Raw genomic sequence first — 15387 nt, 5'->3', positions numbered from 1 at the left:
AAGGACAATTTGGCAACGCACACCAGAAGCTTTTTAATTTTTTGTGCCCTTTGGATTATGCCCAAGGGTTTATGTACAAGGGTGTTTCACCACGTCATTATTTATAATGGTAAAAATGTTAGGGAAAAATTGGTTAATTCAATTATGGTGCAACCTCACCATGAAAACATGTTGTAGAATAATAGTTAACTAACTTTAATAACTAACTTTAATAACTTTAATACTTTAAAAGAGAGATCCTCTCTGGGCTATTATATATAGGGCTGCAATGAACATTGTGGTACATGACTCTTTTCGAATTATGGTTTTCTCAGGGTATATGCCCAGTAGTGGGATTGCTGGGTCATATGGTAGTTCTATTTGTCGTTTTTTAAGGAACCTCTATACTGTTCTCCATAGTGGCTGTACCAATTCACATTCCCACCGGCAGTGAAAGAGCGTTCCCTTTTTTCCACACCCTCTCCAGCATTTACTGTTTCTAGATTTTTTGATGATGGCCATTCTGACTGGTGTGAGATGATATCTCATTGTAGTTTTGATTTGCATTTCTCTAATGATTAATGATGTTGAGCATTCTTTCATGTGTTTGTTGGCAGTCTGTATATCTTCTTTGGAGGAATGTCTATTTAGGTCTTCTGCCCATTTTTGGATTGGGTTGTTTTTTTGTTATTGAGCTGCATGAGCTGCTTATAAAGTTTGGAAATTAATCCTTTGTCAGTTGCTTCATTTGCAAATATTTTCTCCCATTCTGAGGAGATGGCAACAACCTAAGTGTCCATCATCGGATGAATGGATAAAGAAGATGTGGCACATATATACAATGGAATATTATTACTCAGCCATAAAAAGAAACGAAATTGAGCTATTTGTAATGAGGTGGATGGACCTAGAGTCTGTCATACAGAGTGAAGTAAGTCAGAAGGAGAAAGACAAATACCGTATGCTGACACATATATATGGAATTTAAGAATAAAAAAATGTTATGAAGAACCTAGGGGTAAGACAGGAATAAAGACACAGACCTACTAGAGAATGGACTTGAGGATATGGGGAGGGGGAAGGGTAAGCTGGGACGAAGTGAGAGAGTGGCATGGACATATATACACTACCAAACGTAAAACAGATAGCTAGTGGGAAGCAGCCGCATAGCACAGGGAGATCAGCTCGGTTCTTTGTGACCACCTAGAGGGGTGGGATAGGGAGGGAGGGAGGGAGGGAGGGAGATGCAAGAGGGAAGAGATATGGGAACATATGTATACGTATAACTGATACACTTTGTTATAAAGCAGAAACTAACACATCATTGTAAAGCAATTATACTCCAATAAAGATGTTTTAAAAAAAAGAGAGAGATCCTCAGTTTACAAATGGGAGACACAACCCATACATAATTTTTTTTTTGACAAAAGAATGGTCGCTTCAACATCTAAAACACTATAATATACTTTAACCTACAAAATGCACATTTGTAATAGCTTTCAACTACAACTAATAGTAGTACAGCGTACTTGAAGCATGCTGAAATGGCCCATAAGTAAATTCTGAAAACTTTTTTTTGTCTAAGCAGCTGAATTCTATTCCAAGAGCACCAAAAGCAGACAAATGAAATAGCTCAAAAAGTCATTGATAGATTGCTTTTTACACACTGTTTTTTTGAAAAGAATGAATTTGATCCATTCGTTTATTGTTGTAGATGCCTAAGACAAACAATATTGGGATTTACTGTTTCTTTATATATTTTGCCTGAATTAGTCTAATAGAAATACACTTCCAACCAATAAATAAATATAGTACAGTTTCATAGACTTCTGTTCTCCTTTAAAGCATCGTGTTTTTCTCCTTTGTGCTCTTTTTTTTTCTGCTCTGTTACATTAATTTCCCATCATTCCAGCAATTGTTTTCCTTCTTTTTTTCCTCCATTTTACTTTCCGTATCTCCAGCTTCTGCTCCCATTTTCTCTGATAAATGGTTGTTACATTTCTGGCTCTTAAAATGCCTTATGCTTTAATTTCCATAAATGCAAGATGTAAAGTTAATATTTCAATGTTTCTGATGCACAGCTCTCATGGCTGACTTGAAATTATGTAACAGATGGAATCTTTATACTCCCAATCCATTGTTTTTTCAAAATTTCAAGTAAAAGTAATTATTCTTTATTTGCATCTATCAAGACAAAAGGGAGCTTTTCTTTTGCCAGTTCATGCCACCCTGATTCATTAGTTGATAAAAGACATCCTTTGCAGATTACATATACATAATTGGCCCATGATGTTCGGAGTTAAGATTTGTCATTTCAGTTTAGATTTATGTCCTAATTTATTTTCATGATTGAAAGGTATATTAGTGTATATCAGCATGGTTCATACATATTCAGAATCTACAGCTGGTTAGCTTGCTCATAAAGAAAGACTATATATCGGGCTTCCCTGGTGGCGCAGTGGTTGAGAATCTGCCTGCTAATGCAGGGGACACGGGTTCGAGCCCTGGTATGGGAAGATCCCACATGCCGTGGAGCAACTAGGCCTGTGAGCCACAACTACTGAGCCTGCGCATCTGGAGCCTGTGCTCCGCAACAAGAGAGGTCTCAACAGTGAGAGGCCCGTGCACTGCGATGAAGAGTGGCCCCTGCTTGCCACAACTAGAGAAAGCCCTCGCAGAGAAACGAAGACCCAACATAGCAAAATAAATTAATTAATTAATAAACTCCTGGGGCTTCTCTGGTGACGCAGTGGTTGAGAATCTGCCTGCTAATGCAGGGGACACGCGTTCGAGCCCTGGTCTGGGAGGATCCCGCGTGCAGGGGAGCATCTAGGCCCGTGAGCCACAACTACTGAGCCTGCGTGTCTGGAGCCTGTGCTCCGCAACAAGAGAGGCCACGACAGTGAGAGGCCCGCGCACCGCGATGAAGAGTGGCCCCTGCTTGCCACAGCTAGAGAAAGCCCTCGCACAGAAACGAAGACCCAACACAGCAAAAATAAATAATTAATAAACTCCTACCCCCAACATCTAAAAAAAGCAAACAAACAAAAAAAACTCCTACCCCCAACATCTTCTTTAAAAAAAAAAATGACTATATATCAAAAGCGAGTTCAGACAAGATAGTGTGGATAGTTAAATGCAAATCCTATTTCATTATTGGAAGAAAATTGACCTTTGTCAATAGATTAGTTACATTATCAGTTACAAACCTAAATCCACAATGGTAAGGCAAGTAATGTAAATGAGTGAAAAGAGCTGGATTAAGAATAATACTGAGACAACTGCCAATTGACCTTTATCCTCCATGTCTGGGAGACATAAGGGAGTGGTGGAGACTGTGGAGAAGTGGAGAGTGCAGACAAATTACTACTCATCTCTAGCTAATTGTAGCCAGATCTTATCATTTTCAAGAGAAATTCAGATTTTTATAGGCAATCACCCAAATTTTAAGTATTGGCAATTTCATTGCCATAGCAGAATACAACAGACTGGGTGGCTTAAACAACAGACATTTATTTTCTCACAGTGCTAGAGGCTGGAAGTCTAAGACCAAGGGGCTGACAGGTTGGTTTATGATGAGACCTCTTTCCTGGCTTGCAGACAGACACCTTCTTGTCATGTGCTCACAAAGAGATTCATCTCTGGTGTCTTTTCCTCCTACAAGGACACTAGTCCTATGGAATTAGGGCCCCACTCTTACACGTCATTTAATTTTACTTATCTCTTTAATAGGCCTATCTATCTCCAAATATTGTCACATTGAAGGTTAGGACTTCAACATATGAATTTGGGCGTGGGGGATGCAGTTCCATAACAGCAACCATGCGGAAAAATCAAAAAGACACTGTGAGCCAGATATGGTCTTCAGCTCATCAGTCTGCAATGTCATCACCTTCATCTATTAGAATGAGAGTTTAAGTCCTGATATTAACATCCCTAAAGATGCCTGGAGCTAATCAATAGAAAAGGAAAGTAATTTATGAAAAAGAGCACATGTCAAAACCATCTTGGTTCATGTAGATTCATATTATGATGTCAGCACTACAAAATGCAGCATTCAACAGGTTGACTTCCTCAAACTGACTGAAGCTTAGAAAAATTACTCTGAGGATGTAGATAATCATAATTAAGTTTAGGGTCAAAGAATAGCAGAGCTGGAGACACCTTTAGGGACAACTCCCTGCCCTCTATCAGGCAAGTATGAAGGCTGCTCAGGACAAAGGCCTTTTCTCTTCCAAAGGTTCTCCAGGTATTTGCTTCCCATTCCCCCTCAGACAGATTGGACTAACCAGCTTATGAAGATAAAAAGAGCCTTGAGGGCTTCCCTGGTGGCGCAGTGGTTGAGAGTCCGCCTGCCGATGCAGGGGACGAGGATTTGTGCCCCGGTCCGGGAGGATCCCACATGCCGCGGAGCGGCTGGGCCCGTGAGCCATGGCCGCTGAGCCTGCGCGTCTGGAGCCTGTGCTCCGCGACGGGAGAGGCCTCAACAGTGAGAGGCCCGCGTACCGCAAAAAAAAAAAAAGAGCCTTGAGAAATACTTTGAGGAATCAGCTTAATCCCACAGGCCAGTGTCCCCCAAGCCTCTTGCATGATACTAGTCTGGGGTATCCATTGAAATGCAAAGTCTTGGTCCTGTCCCCATCCTACTGATTCAGAATCTCTGGGAAACCCGGAATCTGCAGACTTCCCAGATGTAGTTACTGGATTTTGGGCATGGCAAAAAAATGTATACAAGGGTTTTCTAAAAGTTAATCTGGTAGGGGTACAATGAATAGAGTACAGAGAGGCAATGAGATCAATGAACAGTTTGTTGTACTGGGCCTACCGTAAAGTAGATGGCTAAGACTAGGGAATAGGAATAGAAAGGTATCAGAACTGACAAAGTCTTAGAAGTTGGTCTCTTATACCTTAGAGAAGGAGCCCATAGTCATGAAACGAACTCTACCTCTATGCTGTTATACCATGAACTACCCCACATACCTCTAGAGCAGAAATATAAGACAAGCCACTGTGTAATTTAAAATTTTCTGCTCAACATCACTGACCATCAGGGAACACAAATCAAAACCACAATGAGATTATCATCTCAGAGCCATCAGAATAGCTATCAACAAAAAGACAAGAAATAACAAGTGTTGGCAAGGATATAGAGAAAAGGGAGCCCTCCTGCACTGTTGGTGGGAATGTAAATTGGGGCAGCCGCCATGGAGAACAGTGTGGAGGTTCCTCAAAAAATTAAAAATAGAACTACCACGTGATCCAGCAATTCCACTTCTGGCTGTTTATCTGAAGAAAATTAAAATGCTAATTTTCAAAGATATATGCATCCCGTTGTTCACTGCAGCGTTATTTACAATAGCCAAGATATGTAAACAACCTAAGTGTCCATCAATTGATGGACGGGTAAAGAAAGTGTGCCGTAAATATATACAATGGAATGTTATTCAGCCATACTGAAGAATGAAGTAGTGCCACTTGTTACAATATGGATGGGCCTTGAGGGCATTACACTAAGTGTAATCAGACAGAAAGACAAATACCATATGATCCATATATGTGGAATCTAAAAAAACCCCAAAAAACCCCACAAAACTGAACTTACAGATACAGAGGACAGTTCAGTGGTTGCCAGAGGTGGGGATGTGGGGTGTTATAAAATAAATAAGTCATCAGGATGTAGTGTACAGCATGGTGACTATAGTTCATCACACTGCACTGCATATTTGAAAGTTACTAAGAGAGTTCATCTTAAAAGTTTTCATCACAAGAAAAAATTTTTGTAACTATGTGTGGTGACAGATGTTAGCTAGACTTATTGTGGTGATCATTTCACAATATATACAAATATCAAATCATTATGTTGTAAACCTGAAACTAATATAATGTTATATGTCAATTATACTTCAATAAAGTACATACATTGCATACATATATAAAATAAAATTTTCTAGTAGCTGTAGTAAAAAAAAGTAAAAATAAAACAGGTGAAATTAATTTTAATATGCTTAATTTAACCAAATGTATCTCAAATATTATCATTTAAACATTTAATGAATAAAAATTACTAATGAAATATATTACATTGTTTTTCACTAAATCTTTGAGGTTGGTATTTTACAGTTATAGCACAGTTCAATTCAGGCTAGCCACATTTATGTGGCCACTGGGTACCATGTTGGTATGTCTTAGTCTTATACACTTGGTTAGGTTAAGGGGTTTCTTTTACCAACACTGTTCCAATTTATGTGAGTTTTCACTATTTCTTTGGGTTATGCCAGATCATCAGGCATCGTGTCTTAGTGCTTTTTCTCCTTCTGACAGACCTCCCAGGTCATGCTATTTCTGTTGGCGTGATGCCTTTTTAAATTCAAATTGATATGAATTTCAAAGGCAACTCATCTAGAAGACCATGGTCAACATTATATTTTGTGTACAGTTATTTTTAGTTTTTTTATTGTGGTAAAATATACACAACATAAAATATACCATTTCAACCGTTTTTTAAATTGTACAGTGCAACAGATTAAGTGCATTCACATTGCTGTGTAACCATCACCACCATCCATCTCCAGAATGCTTTCATCTTCCCAAACTGAAACTTTGCACCCTTTAAACACCAGCTCCTAACCTCCCCTCCTCCAGCCCCTAGAAACCACTTTCTGTCTCTATAAATCTGACCTCCCTAGCTACCTCATGTAAGCGGACCCATACAATATTTGTCTTTTTGTGTCTGGTTTATTTCATTCAGCACATTGTCTTCAAGGTTTATCCATGCTGTAGCGTATGTCAGAATTTCCTTCCATTTTACAGGGCAATAATATTTCATTCTGTGCACATACAACATTTTGTTTATCCATCCATCCACTGGTGGTCGCTTGGGTTGTTTCCATCACTTGGCTATTGTGAATAATGCTGACATAAGCATGAATGCACAAACATCTGTTCAAGTCCTTGCTTTCAGTTCTCTTGGGTATACACCCAGGAGTGGAATAGCTGGATTTGGATAAAATTATTTTTAAAGCCTACCTAGTCAAACCTATAATAAGAAAAGGTGGTTCGGGGCATCCTTACCAGCAGAGTCAGTGGACTTGAGATACACTCCACAGCGTCTCTAGCAGGGACTCTATTTTTTAAGCATCCCAACAGTTTCACAGTCACTGACTCATGGACAAAGAATCCTCTCAAGTTACCTCAGCCAGTACAGTATATTTTTAATTCTGAATGAGCCAAGTTCTCCCAGTGTGTGATTCAGTGGGTGCAAATTAGGCATTTAAGAAGATACAGTCATACTTTTGGAAAAACAGTAAGGTCTCTTAATGGTGCCACTAAATCTACCAAAATGGCCTAAAAAATGAACCCAACTCTCAAAAGTTCCACTGTGAGGTGTTTAGGTTGTGCTAAAAAGCAAATGTGAGTTTTCTGCAACTCCCATGTACAATTCAGCACTTTTAGAGAGAAAAAGAGGCTGAAGGGCTCTGAAAAGTTTGTGCTGGGGCTGTGAGAAATATTTCTAGGCTGGGAGCTGCCCTAAGAATCTGCTCAGTTTGCACTGCGGATGTGGTCCAGGCACATAAAGATGGCGAGCGTGGTCCCTGACCGCTTGCAAATGCGTCCCCTCCGCTGCAGAAAAACGCTGGCCCCAACCAACCCGTGTACTGCTTGAACCTTGTGGACACATGGGGAGGATGTCACGGTTGGCCCCCGGTTTTGCTTTGAAGGGAATGTGTTGTTTTTTTCAGCTCTGATGGTCCTTCCTAATCTGCACTCGCAAGGTGTAAAACATTAAGGCAGCACCTTAATTATTTTGTCCCGTTTGAAGCAATAGACAGCTGCTGACGCTGATTTAAAACAGAAGACAAGTGACCCCACTGTAATATCCGATGTTAGTTTATTTGGATTATTCTCTGAAACTGAACTGACCATGAGCTCCGACAACAGAGGTGAAGGCCTGGAGGGAAGGCGGGTCTTCCTTCCCGCCTGGAGCGTCGTGACACTGGGGACACGTGCGCCCCTCGGACACGGGCAGACCCTGCACGGGGCCCAGGGGTGCTCTGTGCGCTCCCGTGCGCCCACTCTGGCTGCGTGGCCCTTTCACCCGGGAGGGTAACGATGTGAGCGCCTTCCTCAGGAAGGGTATTTACTCACGCCCTCTGGGCGGAGCACTGACGTTTCAGAGTTAGGCTGAAAGAATTCCTTAGGAGCTGTAGACAACCCTCGATTCTTTTTTCTTTTTTTAAAACAGCTTTGTTGTTGAGGTTTGATTGATACATAAAGAACTGCACGCTTTTAACATGCGCGACTTGAGGAGTCTGGTCATGCCAAACAGCAGTCTCGCGAGCACCACAGTTCAGGCAGGAGAAGCACCAACACCTCCCAGAGCAGATGCACACGTAGGCCCGACTCACTTTGTTGCAGAGCAGAAACTAGGACGCCCTCGCCCAGCAGCTAGGATCCAGCAAAGGTGTTAAAGCAGAAAACCGAAAGCGCCTCCCGGAGTCTGCCTGTCGCGTGTGTGCGTGCGTGCGTGTGTGTGTGTGATGGCAGCGGAGGGGCACTTGCCGTGAGCGCGTCTGAACCGCACGCCGCCGGGACCGCACGGCCCATCTCAGCACTTGGTCCTGCGGCGGAACTCGGACCCCCGCCCCCGGCAGCCGCTGCCGTGCGCTCTGCTTCTGCGACTCCGCCCGCTTTCGCAGCCTCACGGCAGTGGGATCGGACCGCGTTCGGCCTTTGGGACTGGCTCATTTCGCCGAGCATCGCGTCCCCCGGGAGAAAGCCCTCCATCCGCTGTCGCCCCGTCAGCTGCAGCCCGGCCTCCTCACGGACGACCTCCGTGCCCTCGTCTCGGCCCGCTCACTCCTCCACGTATACTCTGCTGGGACTCCGCTCAGAAAAGCCGCCAGCGCTGACTCCGACGTGCAAAAGCGTGCGTAGCTTCAAGTTTTACCCGCCTCCCCCGACGGAGGCCGAACGTGACCTTGCCAGCTGGGGGGCGGGGGGGGGCGGGTCTCCGGGGTGAAAACAGCCCCTCCGGCTGGGCGGCGGCCATCTTCTCACAGCGCACATTTACAGGAGGAGTCGCGCTGCACGCCTTAAAGAGATGCGATCGTTGCCCATCACACGTCAGGAAAGCGGAAAGACGACTTTTAAAGGCCCGAGTAGCGTAAAACGGCGCCTCTGCGCGGACGCCGCATTCTTGGGGCTGTCCCCGCCCCGGTCCCGGGCGCCAGGGCCCCTGCAGGCAGCGCGACGCCCGGTCCAGCGCTGCCTCCCCCGCACCCCGGGGCTGCGGCCGGGGACTCGGGGGCTGCCCGGGCTCCGGCCGCCGAGCCGCACCTGCTGCTGGGCGGGCTCCGGACCCCGCCCGGCCCTCTACCGGCTTCTTAGGTCCCACAGGCTCCCAAGTAGGCCCAGCATTGGGGGCGCCTCTTTCCCGCCTCTGCCCGGCGCTCAGCCCTCCCAGAACAGAGGCGCTTACTCTCCCCTGTGTGGCTGCACTTCTGGACACATGTTCGCCTTCGTCCTCCCTGAAGCCAAGCCTGCAAGCTTGTGATGTAGGAAGTCTGCTGGGAAAGGTCTGAGAAAACACCCTACTCCTGCCCGAAAGTCTGATTTCTTGAGACTACGATGCACCTACCAACTTTATATTAAAAGTCCAGTTTGAAACTCAAAGCTGAGCAAGGGTTTCTTTTGTTCTGGGTGGCGTTCTGTCTCCCCTTCCCTGTAAAAAAACTGTCTTCAGCTTCTTGGCTCAATGGAGGGGAAGCTGCAGGGTTTTAAAAACAACCAACTAACCGACCAAACCAACCAACACAGAAACCAGTTCTGGAACTACTAAGGAGGAAAGACACATTGTACGGCATTTCAAAATCTTGCCCACTGTAATTGGCCAAGCTAAACTGTTTCTCTTCCCCCACATATGCCGGACGGCCCTGCTTCCACATCTTGCCTGTGTTGCTCCCTTCCCTTCAAATACATCCAAGAATTCAGTTTTGACTTCACACTTGCTTTGCTGTTGTGTGGCTTTTCACATTGGTTGGTGAGAAATTTTTCCTTTGATTCCTGATGTATTAAAAGCAAGTTAGCAATGAAGCGATGAAAACTACTTCTTACTGATTCTGGAGCTGAACTTATACGCCACACAGTTTCAAAATGAATGAAACACAAAACGTTATGTACGGCGGGGAAACTGTATAACCCGACGCCATCTCCTAGTGGCTGAAAGTCCTCTGGTTTGTGAGGGTGATTTTACCCACTAAGATTTAGACAAGACTGGCTTGAACCTCTAGAGAGTGACAAACCCAACACTCTTTGAGTATTTCCAGGAATTCCTGAGCAGGACATATTCTTCCAAGTCACCTCACGATTCTGGTCATTGCTTGCTTCCTCTCAGTGTTCAGTTCTTCCCAGCCTCACCTCTGGCTGCTGCTCCCCTCTCCTTCCTCCCTTCCTGCCCTTGTGAGCACAGATATGTAACACAACTCCTTTTCTCTGATTTCTGAAAAATGCCACCCATCCAAGACAAGTATGAGTGGGAGCCATTTGTGGAAGATTCTGGGGTTCGAGCAGCACTGAAGAAAGCGTCCCTCTGTGAGAGCAGCCTCAGCGCTGTCTCCTAGCCCTTCTCTCCATCAAGAACCTCCCACTCCTGGGCATCTATCCAGAGAAAACTCTATAATTTGAAAAAATACATGCACCCCAATGTTCATAGCAGCACTATTTACAATAGCCAAGATGCAGAAACAAACCCAAGTGCATATCAACAGATGAATAATCAAAAAAATTATATATATATATATATATATAATGTCTCATATGTATATATGCCATTCTATATATAATGGAGTATTACTCAAGCATAAAAAAGAATGAAATCTTGTCATTTGCAGCAACATGTATGGACCTAGAGATTATCATACTAAGTGAAATAAGTCAGCAGAGAAAGACAAAATATGATTTTGCTTACATGTTGAATTAAAAATAATACAAATGAATCTATACAAAACAGAAACTCACAAAGAAAACAGACCAAAGGGAAAGGGGGGAGGGATAAATAAGAAGTATGGGGTTAACAGATACAAACTACTGCACATAAAATAAAAAAGCAACAAGGATTTACTGTATAGCCCAAGGAACTATATTCAACCTCTTCTAATAACCTATAATGGAAAATAATCTGAAAAAATACATATATATACACACATAACTGAATTACTTTGCTGTACACCAGAAACTAACACAATATTGTAAATCAACTATATTTCAATTTAAAAAAAAAAACAAAAACCTGTCACTGACATCACCTGCCTTGTTGGGCTCTTTCTCCCTCACCACCTATGTCTCTTCCCAGAGTCTCGCCTATTCCCAGCAGCAACTCCTGGCCCTAGTGATGCTATCTTCAGAGATTTAAAGGTTTCTGTATCAATTAGCTTTTATTGCTTCACCCCCCACCCCCGTTCCAAACAACTATGCATTTAGCTCGTGAGTCTGCTGGGCAGCAATTTGGACTGGACCCAGCTGGGCACCTCAGGCGTCTGCTGGCAGTGGCAGACTGGCTTTGTTTTTAGAGGCTGGGCTCTCGTATGTCTAGGGCCTCAGCGGGACAGATGGGCTGACTTGAATCTGCCCAATGCAGTCTCTCACCCTCCTTGTGAACGGAGGTTGGGGTGGGTTCCGTGAGGAAAACCAAAAGCACCCAAGGCTTCTTGAAACTTAGGAACAACTGGTCCACCAATGCTTCACTGCATTCTATCGGTCAGAACAAGTCAAAGGTCTCCACTCAATGGCGTGAGCTACAAGTCACACTACAGCAGGTGTGCCTATAGCAGGCTACTTACTACAGGTTTCTTCCTTCTCTGATAGAGAGGGATTTAATTCTCTGTGCCTCACTCTGAACCCGTCCACGACAAATCCTCAGGGCTATCTCTCCAGAATCAATAGTCCTTAAATTGTTTTTACAAAAATTACATTTTCCCCCTCAGAGGAATTTTGTGGCCACCTCTTAAATTTCTGGGTTGTTTCTTCCCAAGAACACGTAGAAATAGTGCCTGTGTGTGTGTGTGTGTGTGTGTGTGTGTGTCAACATGCAGGGGGCTGTTAAAAATAAGTCATTGTTTTGGCTCCTGGGATTATGATGATAATTTAATTTTTAATTTTCAAGACATGCTATTATAGTGTCTTTAAGATAAGCCAACAGTATAAATACATATTTACAGCTGCTTTATTTTGTTTTATTCAACACAGAAGTACAATGAGGACATGCATCCTAATACTCCAGTGTAGTGATCAGACAGGTTTCTAACTATCCTGATACTTGCTGTAGAAAATAGGTCACACACAAACTGCGAAATAGATTTAAAGTCCACTGGGGATAATTAATTGTTACAAAATGCATCAGAAGGCAAAGATCCTTTCTAATTCAATTTTCAATAATGGCAGAGTTCATAAAGAACTAAAAGAGAACTGAAACTTCTGTGAAAGTAATAATAAAAAAAGGCATAAAATTCCTTTCCTAAGGAAAAGGAAAGAAGCTGATGAGGAAAAAAATAATCAGTTCTGGGAAAGCAAATTTCAGCAAGTTTAGGGCACTGGCAAAAAAAAGACTTGGGAAGAAAGGAGTCCAAAGAGCTGGATGGCCTTTAAACAAACAATTTTGGCAGGTGAACAAACTGTATGGGACATGAAGGACAGGGAACAGCCTGCCAAATTGGCAAAACGGAACTATGCAAAGTTCTGAAAGGCAAATTAGGGAACTAAGAAAGGATGTCCAGCCAGATCACCAAGGATGAACAAATGTGTAGGGACCACATCAAAAGTGAGACAGATAATACAGTGTAGGTAGACATAAAAGACATCAGAAAGTAGTTAATCGGCTGCACTAATAAAAACCAAGTTATTATTGACTATGTTATCATTTGGTTGAATAACCACCCCTGGATTTCACATTTTTCCGTGCAAGCCTGTTGCCTGGCACCATAGGAGGCCTTTTGGAAGAAGGATTACCGTGGCTGTGTGATCATCGAAGGTGAGGACGCTCCGATTTCAATAACCCTGGATGACACCAAGCCAGATGGATCGCTGCCCGCCATCATGGCTTCATCCTTGCCTGAAAAGCTGACCACCTTGCTGAGGTCCATAAAGAAATAAGGAAAATCTGTGCGTTCTACGCCAAAGGGCTAGGATGGATCCCCAGAAGCTTTACAGCCGGTGCGCTATGACAAGAGGAAGGGGTATGAGGAGCAGTGCTCCGGGGGCCGGCACACTCCTTCCCCCTGGGCTCAGGGCTCAGGACAGCACAGAAGGGCGATTCGCCAGCCCGTAGGCAGCATTTGCTTTCCTGGCACGGAGACTGCCACACAGTGAAGCAGAGAACGGGCAGCCAGAGAGGTCTTGAATGCTTTGGGGAAGGTGGCAAAGAAAGACATATGAGTCCAAGAACCTGAATCAGAGGATGCTGCAGCTGTAGACACCACCCACACCTTCTGGGAGAGGAACCTGCTTCCTGTGACAGGCCTGTTGAAGATCATCAGATTTTCCACATCGATAACTGCCCTGTGGTTTGTGGTGTACAAATTCAGGCTGCTGACCCAATCCTGAAGTTTCAGTTTCATGCTTTCTGCTTTCTCTTTCCCAGCATCATAACAAGGAAAATATTGACAAATTTAAAGGCTATGTCATCGGATTATCTTTAAGTGCACTGATTTAACCCCTCAGTTTAATCTCAGTGTATCACCTCCTTAATTTCAGTAAGATCAAGCTCCATCCTGTGATTTGTCTGTAGACCAACTTGTGTTGATTAGTAGAAAATAACTCTGTTATCAATTTCCTAATTTCAAGAAGTTAAAGTTGATGTGCTTATAAGAAACAAAAAAATCATTATATAGTATATTAATATATGTTATATATGATATCATTATAGAATAGTGGTATCATTGTTATCCCATTTTACCTGTGTTCACTCAGTCCTCAGACTAGACCTAGGGGGATTGGTAATATTTATTACCCCATTTTACAGAGGAGGAAACTGAGGCACAGATACTAAGGCTATTGGTTTTTGAAGGCGTTTGAAGTGGCAGAAGTTTTTCCTTGGTAAGTTACTGAGTAAAAGTCATGCGTCATAACTTCACACTTACTCGTCTCTTTTACTTTCCTTGAACATTCTTCTGTGTTTCAACTGAGTACTAAGTACCCACCAAATAGGGTACTTAGCACTCAGCTGAAACACAGCAAATGCATGAAGGAGACACTGTCTCTGTTACTCATCCCTGGCCAAAGCTACCCTTGTGGGCTTTTATTGTCTATGCAGCTTCTATCTTCCGGTATCTTCCTTTGGTGGTTTTTAGTTTAAAGATTACATAATCTTATAGTTAAGCTTAAACATCTAGCCTTACAATTACATTTAAATATGTGGCACTTAGTAAATGGTCATTAATATTGATCGAAGGAATGAATAAAGAAAGCATGACATTGGTTTTTAAAGGAAAAAATAGGCTTCCTAGAAAAATAGAAACCCTAATTCTTACACCACCACTTGGGCCAATGATAAGACTAAAGGAATACAAAAATGGGAGACAGCCTGAACTAGCTGTGGAAACTAGGAAAAGGGGGCATTACATGTCAGAAACATAACAGAATTTCTGCTAAATGCAATTGGAATAGGAACAGACTAAAGGAAGTCACGGAAGGTCAAGTGTGCAGTTTCCAAACAACTTTTATCATCTAGCAGTATATCTTAAAATTTTTTCTAGGTGAATTACCACTTCAATTGCTTATAAACAACCCATTCTTTGTATGTATGATAATTTATTTAATTCTTAGTAACATTTAGACTGCATCAAGTTTTGCTTTTACCAAACTGGCATGGAACATCAAGAATTTGCCTTATTTTTAAAGGCAACTTCTTGCAGAATGAAAAAAACAGAATTTTCAAAAAATATAAGGAAAAAAGCAAATAAAACCAAGTACATATAACAGAAGATTAAAAAGCAAAAGGAATTGCAAAGAAGTTTAAAACAGCAAAATAAGATGACAGAAGAGCAAATATACTACTAAATGTAAGTGGATGAATGTACCTCGTAAGAAGTTTAGAAAAAAGCCCTCTGTGTTTGTGTCCAGAGCAAATTCAGTTTGTTCAGTTTATATAAGGCGCTAAAAGAGAAGTTACACATAAAAATTAGAAGGATACTCAACAAGAAATTATGCAAACGTTTGTATGAAGGACCTGGGTTCTTTCCTTCTCTCTGCTCTGTGTTGGCTTTTAGGCTTGTAGCAAGACGGCTGCAGCAAACCCAGGGTGACACGAGGAACAGCCATCGTCAGGTGGCGGGGGAAACCATGGCTCTACTCAGAAGAAGGACACTTTCCGAGGCTCCCCGCCTGTCAGCACACTGCATTTTGGCCGACACTGAA

The sequence above is a fragment of the Mesoplodon bidens genome (genome assembly GCF_964165515.1).
Source record: "Mesoplodon bidens genome assembly, chromosome: 3".
Classification (NCBI taxonomy): domain Eukaryota; kingdom Metazoa; phylum Chordata; class Mammalia; order Artiodactyla; family Ziphiidae; genus Mesoplodon; species Mesoplodon bidens.
This window is presented reverse-complemented; position numbering follows the sequence as displayed.